Here is a 9,678-nt window from a genome sequence, read left to right on the forward strand (position 1 = left end):
CATTATGTGTGTGGCTTGGTAATTGAAACATAAAATCGAGGCCTCCTTTAAATTCTTTTATTTTAGGTAAAACCACAGGAAATGAAAACATTTGGAAAATATGTTAACTTTTGGTTTCAAAATGACACTCATAATAACAGACACAAAATGTGGTAACCACAAAATATCATTCGCTGAAGCATCATGGATGAAATGCAAAAAGACAGGTTGGGTGCAAAAGAATAGTGTTTTTTCCCTAGTTTTTCCAATGCCTCTCAGTCGTGACCTGCAATAACCCCTGCTTTTGGACCATTCTTGTGCAGTCTGCCAGCTAGGCTGAAATATAAGAGATTGTTAGTCTGTGTGGTGATGCAACACTGGAGGTTAAGACCTTTAAATATGTTTACATTTGTGACCTGAATCAGGATTTGGTAACGGGTCTGTCAAACTAAAAGGCTCCATTTCAACTCATAGAACTATTTGCAACAAAATAGGATTTAACAAGTTTTTTTTAGGCTTTCTCAGCTCTTTGCTTATACACCTCTACCCCAATATAACGTGACCCAATATAACACGGGGCTGTGCACTCCGGCAGATCAAAGCAAGTTTGATATAACGCGGTTTCACCTGTAACGTGGTAAGATTTTTTGGCTCCCGAGGACAGATGTACTCTCACACAGCCAAGCAAAGGATATTTACACTTAAAGTTATCCCAGAAGCTTTACCAGACCTTTTCTGTTTTGAGACTGTTGATTTTTGCTGTGCAAAGAAAAAGTTTGACTATGTTCAACTTTGTACTGCTTTATGTTTCTTGTCATATTTCCCAGTATGAGTCTTTCAGCAGGTTGCAAATAATTCTGTTCCAAAAATGTAAGGTTTTTATTAAAAGAAAAGTACCCAATTTACCAAGTAACCTGATTGTTCACAAAAAGTATTTTATGTCAACACTTCATCATCTGATAACAGAAGATTTTTGCGCAAGACCCATCTGTTTTCTGAGCAGAAAATGAGCAATCCATTGTGCCATTGTCAGTGAAACTCTGAGTAATGTATATTGTATGTAGCACTATTGTCCTGTATTGGGAAATGCTCAAGTGTTGATAATGAATAACTTCAGTGCATGCATCTGATGAAGTGGGTTTTAGCCCACGAAAGCTTATGCTCAAATAAATTTGTTAGTCTCTAAGATGCCACAAGTACTCCTGTTCTTTTTGCGGATACAGACTAACAGAGGCTGCTACTCTGAAACCTGTCATTATTCAATGATTATGTGTGTCAATTTTCCATGGCTGGCTTCCTTTTAATGATAAACTCCACAGTGCTTTGTGCTCAGATAGACAAATAATAGGAGCATTTATATTTGAGACCTCTTTCATAGCCTGCTACTAACATGTTTAAAATAGAAATCATATCTCATACTTACTTGATTTGTGGAAAAGCTATGCAATACCTATTTAGCTATGGTGATTCAAGGAACTCTGAAGTGTTGGTTTTGGTATAGGACAGTGATATAAAATTATTGGGCCATATCTTCAGCTGGTGTAAATTGTCATAGCTCCATTGAAGTCAATAGAGCTATGACAGTTTACACTTGATGGGGATCTGGCCCATTAGATGAAGTGTACTGGAGGTATCTGCCTATGTCTGGATTTCCTGATAAAATCATCTGGGGACTACAGATAATTAGGAGCAAAAGAGTGAAATTGTGGATAATAGAATCTTTTATTCTCTTGGTGGGCATAAATACTCCCATTAGGGCTATAAAATCTATATACATATCGCAAGGGGAGAATAAGCACCCCAAATGTGTCATAAAAAAGAAGAAAAAACCATGATGAAAATGGTCTTTTCTGAGATGGACTGTGGCTGTTATCATATCCACTGCGTGGCTCTCTGGTGCATATTTTGCTCTAATTTCTCATGCAGAACTCCTCTGGTATCCATGGTGTCAGTGGAAACTCTGAGCACAGGCCAAGAACAACCTACAGTGATCTACTGCACAGATTAAAGAGGGGAAGTTTGCTTTATGATAAAAGTAGGTATTACTACATCATGTTTGTTAGGAATTCAGAACTGTATGGAAAAAATTGGAAGTAGAAAAGAGCGGCAGAGAACATATGCTAAGAAGGATAAATTCGCATTATAATCAGGGATGGACAGCAGAGAGATTATTATTTCCATTCATTCAGGTGGATTTCGGTAAACTCATTAATGCTCTGTCTGAATTTTCAGATATGAATTTTATCTGAAAAGCTCCTCCTCTTCCCCAAACAAAATAAAAAAGTAATACACTATAGAGTTATAGTCCCTTTTTCCTGCCCTAAATATTAGTTTCTAAAAGCAATTTTAAATCATATCGCTTATTTTAAGTTTTTATGTATATAATTAATTTTATTATTTAAATTCCAAAAATGTGCTTGTAGCTGCACAGGACACAAATATAAAGACAGTCCCTGTTCTGTGGATCTTATTACACTTTGAAAGACAGACATATTTAAGACAAGATACATTGGCAGATTCACAGAAGGGTGTTAAGTTAGAAAAGTTTTTAAGGCCTAGAAAAAAGGCATGGAACATTACGAAATAATCTTGAAATCTGCTTTTTATTTGAACGGAGTTCTTTATTTAAAAAAAATCTCTACTGTTTGAGACTGATTTATATATTGGAAAAAGAGTACCCTTAGGAAATAGGCTGGTAACTCTTGAAGACCACTTAAAGCTGTAACCTACAGTTATCATGGACTATTCCTCGTTATTCTCCAACCATGGAGGCTCCTCTTTATTTTATTTTTTTAAATCCTTCTGTCAAGCTTCACAATGTAGCACTGGCACAAAGAGCTGTTCAGGCAGCTGATTGCCTTTCTAATTCCCCAATGTCTCCCCCTGCTCCAAGGACAAGAAGTTCCTCTGGGGCTCTCTATCTTCAGCCAGTAGCTTTTTCCATTGTGTTTTTTCATTTTTCTCCCTCTTCTTGGGGCCCTCCATGGTAGGCAAAGGATTTTTGAGAACAGGAGACTGCAGGAAACTGGTATTTGAGGTGAAAATGCTGCAGAGTAGCAGACCCGGCTAAGATCAAAAGCTCATAACCCAGTACAATAGTGCACTGCCTCTCCCACTCTACAGCAGTGTGGCAGGCAGCCTTAAGCTGTTTGGGGCAGAAATTCAGCAGCAGAAACTGGCATTTTGGAAGTAACAAGTCAGAAGTCTGTGACTGGTTTTTCTGTTCTTCCTGGGGTAAAATAGGGGGTCCAAGAGTGTCTCCAAGAGACACTGGAAAGTCAGAGGAGCAGGAAGAACCCATGGCACAGGACCCTGCACACCCTTTTCGACCACCACACTAACAATGAATTTTTCCTTGATTGTTCAAGGAGAACATGTCTGTCCTTGTTGTAGTTGGTATCCTGTAAACCCCCCACCCCACACACACTGTCAGCTCCTCTATCTCTGGGATCGTCTATGACTTTCACAGGCTCTGAAATAGAAACTTCAGTTTAAAAAACAAACAAACCCCAATGCCTCCCAAAGCACTCATATGACTTGGATTCTCCATATTTGGCGCTGGTTACCATTATGTTAGGGCAGCCTGAGAGTTCTGTGCACTGACTCTGTTCTCTCCTCAGATGTGGGTTTGTCCAGCATTGCCTAGACAGCCATTTCCCCACAGTTTTCTAACTCCTTCTACTGGCTATTCCTCAGTAAGTCTGCAGAGCAGTCTAGACTATACTGCCAGCCTGCTGGTGCCAGTTAACCCTCTCTTCCCTTGGCTCCCTCGAGTATGGCCTAGTCCAGTCCTCCATTTACCACTGCTTTCTCTGTTTTTTTCTTTTCACAGGATGCAGCAGAGCAGGCTAGTCTATACGATTAGCCTATCAGTGGCAGTAGACCTTTGGTTTTCCGTTTGGCCTCCTTTAGGTCAGTGTGGTCTAACTTAGCCTGTCTTTTTACTGCATCTGCTGGTTGCTTCTCTTAGCAATGCAGCAGTGCATCCTCGAGTCGCCCATACTTCTAGCTTAAATGTACCAACAGACCACCAAAATAGCTGGAATCTTCAGGTAGAGGTGTGATTAAGCTGTTCTCCTTCCAGTTTCCCTTCATATGTGCCAGATCATCTTGGCCTGCTATTTTATTGACCCTGATGGCAGCTTTCATCCAATTGATATTGGTGAGCATGTTCAGTTACTCACACCAGTGGCTTGCTAGCTCTAATGAACAATCTGAAAGGCTGTGATCCTGCTCTAAAATATCAGTATCAAGGGATTGAGAGTGCATCATTGAAGCAAGGGACCTCAAATGTGAGTGCTTATGTTCGGCTCTGTCCCTTTCATCACCACCCCCTGCTTCTATAAAACAAATGTAGAAACTATCCACAAATCTGGGATTTTAGGGGATTCTGAGAACTTGATCCTTATGGTGCAAGAATCCTATTTTTTCTCAAAATCAGGGATATACTGGAGTTTCTTCTATGTGGGCTATTGATTGGGTCCAAATCCTAACTTCTTGAAGGTACAAGTCTCAGTGTTATGAGTCTTGTAACATATTTATTTCACTTCTGGCCTTTCACTTTACCCTATTTCTTAAAGCCGTGTCTCTGCAGAGATGCCGACTAATAGACTAGTAATTCTGAACTGTCTTTGTTTAATATCTAGAGTAATCTTCCTTTTACTTTTATTAATTACGTTGGCCAGGAGAGTTAGTAAGTTGAGGGTCGTATCATTCTGGATTCCTTATGTGTTTTGTCCAGATGAGGTGATTCTCAGCCAGCACTAGAATTTTCTACCCCCAAAATTATGATTTTCATTTAAACCAGTCTATTGATTTGTGTTCTGTGTGTTTTAAGCCATAAGGTAGGAGAATTCTCTGAACACTTTAGGTATGGATGGAACACTCAAATTCTATTTATGCAGAATCAATCCTAGAAAAAAAAATCACATCCAGTTTTAGGATTAGATGGATAATTTAAGGAGTGCAAAGCATAACTACTGTTTCCAGATGGATAAATTCAGGAAATTATCAGGCCTACAAATTGTTGTAAAAGATCTCCCTCCTTTTGTGAAGGCTATTCAATCAGGTACCTGACCATTTCCTGTGAAGAAACTTCGTTCAAGTAATTCCTGATCTTCAGTGCATTCCTTTATCATTTTAAATAGTTGTGTTGTCTTTGCCTGATACAGCTTTTGGACAAATGGTTCTGTTGTCTCTCTCTTGGTTTTCCTTCAGAAAATCCTTCATCTAGTGGGTGAAGGAAGAAAGGGGAAAGCAAACAAACACCCAGGCATCTAACGTAAGAGCTGTTTTTCCTCATGGTTCAGTTTTGTTGATGTTTTAAGTTTCCTTCCCATTTGTGGTGATTGCTTTACTGCTGGCTACTTACAACTTGGAATGGCTTACTGAGTATTAAGTGTCTATTAGGGAGAAAATTAACACTTACCCACCTGCAATTTTTCTTCTCTGAAGTGGGCACATGGTGATCCCCATCCAGGTCACTACCTAATTTGCATTAACATATAGTTGGAGGGAAGACACCTTAATCCTTCCTTTTTCCCTTATGGACCATTCCTGCAAGGAAAGATGGAGAAATATTGGGATTTCTTCATATTGGGATCTTGTTTTCTGTATGTCTCCATTCCACTTTTTGTATAATGAATGAATAAGTAGACAAAAGATAAAGTATCCTGCCAGGACATTGCTAATTTTTCATAATGTTTATTAGTCAGAATTCGTTTTTCCAACTTGAGCAGTTGGCTGGGCTATTAGAGACAGTTCTGTGAACAGCTCCACCTGGAGTCATTGTGAAGTTAGAGAGAGAGAGGTTGAAATGAAAGGAAAAGAAAAAGGAGCAGCTTGAGGGGAGGGATAGCTCAGTGGTTTGAGCATTGGCCTGCTAAACCCAGGGTTGTGAGTTCAATCCTTGAGGGGGCCACCTAGGGATCTGGAGCAAAATTGGTACTTGGTCCTGCTAGTGAAGGCAGGGGGCTGGACTCCATGACCTTTCAAGGTCCCTTCCAGTTCTAGGAGATAGGATATCTCCATTAATTTATTTATAATTTAAGCTGTGCTTGGCGGATGAGGAAGAATAACCCAGTTGTAATGGAACACGGAGAACAAGATGCCCACTTCAGGGAAAGAAAAATTACATGTAGGTAGAGTAAATTTTACCTCTTATTCCCATCCATCACACCCCAATGCCTAAGCTGCAAGTTGAGTGGGAAAAACACAAAGTTGTGAGGCTGCTCTAAGCTATACTGGGGTGTGGACCAATGTAGAACTTGCCCCTAAATCAAATGCAAAGAGCAATTTTGCACCTACCCTCACTCAGCTGTACCTATCATTCCTTGTGTGTCACTGAGAATCTAGATGTGCTAAAAGGTTTGTGGTGGATAGAGTGTAGTTCAGACTATTGCAAAGAGCAGGGCATGAGGTACAAAATTGTACTTTTCCCATTTATTACAAAACAAGAGCCCATGTTCTTTGCATGCTTTTGTTCCCTCTCCTTTTAAATTATCAGTGTTGCAGCAACAGTTTGATGACAATCTAATACCACACCCTGAATACATCAGAGATCCAGACTATAGAGGAAGAGATTCTAGAAGAGAAATATTCTGCTGGTTCCCCACAGGTGAAGGGGGGGAAAGTATGATGTTTCCCTTTAAAAATTCTTTGCAAGTGATGCTTACTTAGCACAGCAGATATTTCCTTTCTGTCATTTACAAACAAATTGCTAGCCATTGTGTGCTGGTACCAACCTTGGCATAAGAACATAAGAATGGCCATACTGGGTGAGAACAAAGGTCCATCTAGCCCAGTATCCTGTCTTCTGACAGTGGCTAATGCCAGGTACCTGAGGAAATGTGTGACCCCCTTGGGACTGTCACCTGATGTGCTGAAACTACCTCTGAGCCCGTTTTCTCTGATGGCTTGGGACTCCAAAACCCTATCTTGTTGAGCCAGACACACTAGCCTGCTGCAACACAGACCCCGGGTCTGAACCACACCCCTAAAGCTACAGACTTAACTGAAAACAGTTCAGCAAGTACTCCTGTCTCCAGCATCCAGACCCCAAAGGGATCCAAACCCCAAATAAATCCGTTTTAGTCTGTATAAAGCGTATACAGGGTAAACTCATAAATTGTCCACCCTCTATAACACTGATAGAGAGATATGCACAGCTGTTTGCTCCCCCAGGTATTAATCACTTACTCTGGGTTCATTAATAAACAAAAGTGATTTTATTAAGTATAAAAAGTAGGATTTAAGTGGTACCAAGCAAAATAAAACAAAACACGCAAGTCTAAGTCTAATACATTAAGAAACTGTATACAGGTAAGTCTCACCCTCAGAGATGTTCCAATATGCTTCTTTCACAGATTAGACTCCTTCCTAGTCTGGGCCTAATCCTTTCCCCGGTACAGTCCTTATTAGTTTCAGCTCAGGTGGTAACTATGGGTTTTCTCATGACTGGAAGCCTCCTTTGTTCTGTTCCACCACCTTTTATAGCTTTGGCACCAGGCGGGAATCTTTTGTCTCTCTGGATCCCCACCCCTCCTTCTAAATGGAAAAGCACCAGGTTTAAGATGGATTCCAGTTCAGGTGACATGATCACATGTCACTGTAAGACCTTCTTCTTCATTACTTAGAAGCTGGAGGACAGGTACACAGGAAGGCTTGCAGGTAAACAAACCCATTCACAGTTCATTGATTCTGAAGCACCCTTAATGGCTTCCACTTAACATGTTTACATCAGTAATACAAGTTTATAACTTATTCTCTTGACTCCAGACAGAGAAATAATACCTGCAAACAAATAGGATGAACACACTCAGTAGATCATACGCTTTGTAATAATACCTTACAAGAAACCTTTTGCACAAAGCATATTCCAGTTACATCATATTTACACTTGTAAGCATATTTCCATAAAACATATGGAGTGCAATGTCACAGAGTGAACAGAACAGATAATCATCAAGTAATCCATTCCCTGTCGCTCATTCCGAGCTTCTGGCAAACAGAGGCTAGGGACACCATCCCTGCCCATCCTGGCTAATAGCCATCGATGGCCCTATCCTTCATGAATTTATCTAGTTCCTATCCCTTTGGTGAGGGACCTTGTCAAAGGCTTTCTGAAAATCTAAGTACACTATACAGGTCTGTCTCATCTCACGCGGGGCTTCTGTTCCGCGGTTAGTGTGTAAAGCGAAAACTGCATATAGTCAAAATTACATTGAGTTCAATGGTGGGCGGAATCGCCCTCACTACAGGTACAGTATTAAAATCGTTATTTTTCTCTTTTTGTTTTTGTTTTTTGTTTTTGCCGACCGCTGTGACAGACCCAGACCAGTGGGGTACAGGAGTCTGGTAGAGGGCAAATATACTGGTCACTGGATGAGTAGTTTTCTGTTCCCTGAGTGACCAGAGCAGGGGCTGCACTAGAGTAATCAGGAACCTGCTAGAACCAGTTAAGGCAGGCAGGCTAATTAGGACACCTGGAGCCAATTAAGAAGAAGCTGCTAGAATCAATTAAGGCAGGCTAATCAGGGCACCTGGGTTTTAAAAAGGAGCTCACTTCAGTTTGTGGTGCGAGTGTGAGGAGCTGGGAGCAAGAGGCACAAGGAGCTGAGAGTGAGTGCTGCTGGAGGACTGAGAAGCACAAGCATTATCAGACACCAGGAGGAAGGTCCTGTGGTGAGAATAAGGAAGGTGTTTGGAGGAGGCCATGGGGAAGTAGCCCAGGGAGTTGTAGCTGTCATGCAGCTGTTACAGGAGGCACTATAGACAGCTGCAGTCCACAGGGCCCTGGGCTGGAACCCGGAGTAGAGGGCGGGCCCGGGTTCCCCCCAAACCTCCCAATTGACCAGGACTGTGGGTTCTCCCAGAGGGGAAGGTCTCTGGGCTGTTCCCCAACCCACATGGTGAATCTCTGAGGCAAGAAAATCCGCCAATAAGCGCAGGACCCACCAAGATAGAGGAGGAACTTTGTCACACCGCATAAAGCTGAAATCGCGCATGTTAAATGCGCGTAAGATGCGACAGACCTGTATCCACTAGATCCCCCTTGTCCACATTCTTGTTGACTCCCTCAAAGAATTCTAGTAGATTGGTGAGGCATGATTTCCCTTTACAAAAACCATGTTGACTCTTCCCCAACAAATTATGTTCATCTATGTGTCTGACAATTTTGTTCTTTACTATAGTTTCAACCAGTTTGCCCACTACTGAAGTCAGGCTTACTGGCCTGTAATTGCCAGGATCACCTCGGGTGCCCTTTTTAAAAATTGGTGTCACATTAGCTATCCTCCAGTAATTTGGTACAGAAGCTGATTTAAATGATAGGTTAGAGACTACAGTTAATAGTTCTGCAATTTCACAGTTGAGTTCCTTCAGAATTCTTGGCATCTATAAGTAGTGCCATTAAGAAAAAAATGAACACTTGAGAACCAAAAACTACCCATGACCCTTTGCTATTTTTCCAGAGAAGAAATTGTTTAAAAATATCCAGTTGAAGACAACAAGAGCAGGCAGCAGATGCTAGCACTGGTGTCTGTATGCTTCTGGTGTCTTGAACAATCTTTTAGCTGTGGAAAAAGGAATATTAGGACAGAACTTCAACTAATGGTAAATTGGTGTAGCTCCACTGAAGTTAGAACAACACCAGTTGACACCCTGAAAAGTAGCAGAGGGTCATGGGTGCCATCATGAGAT

Source organism: Terrapene carolina, unplaced genomic scaffold (genome assembly GCF_002925995.2).
Source record: "Terrapene carolina triunguis isolate 2854851 unplaced genomic scaffold, T_m_triunguis-2.0 Scaffold96, whole genome shotgun sequence".
Lineage (NCBI taxonomy): Eukaryota > Metazoa > Chordata > Testudines > Emydidae > Terrapene > Terrapene triunguis.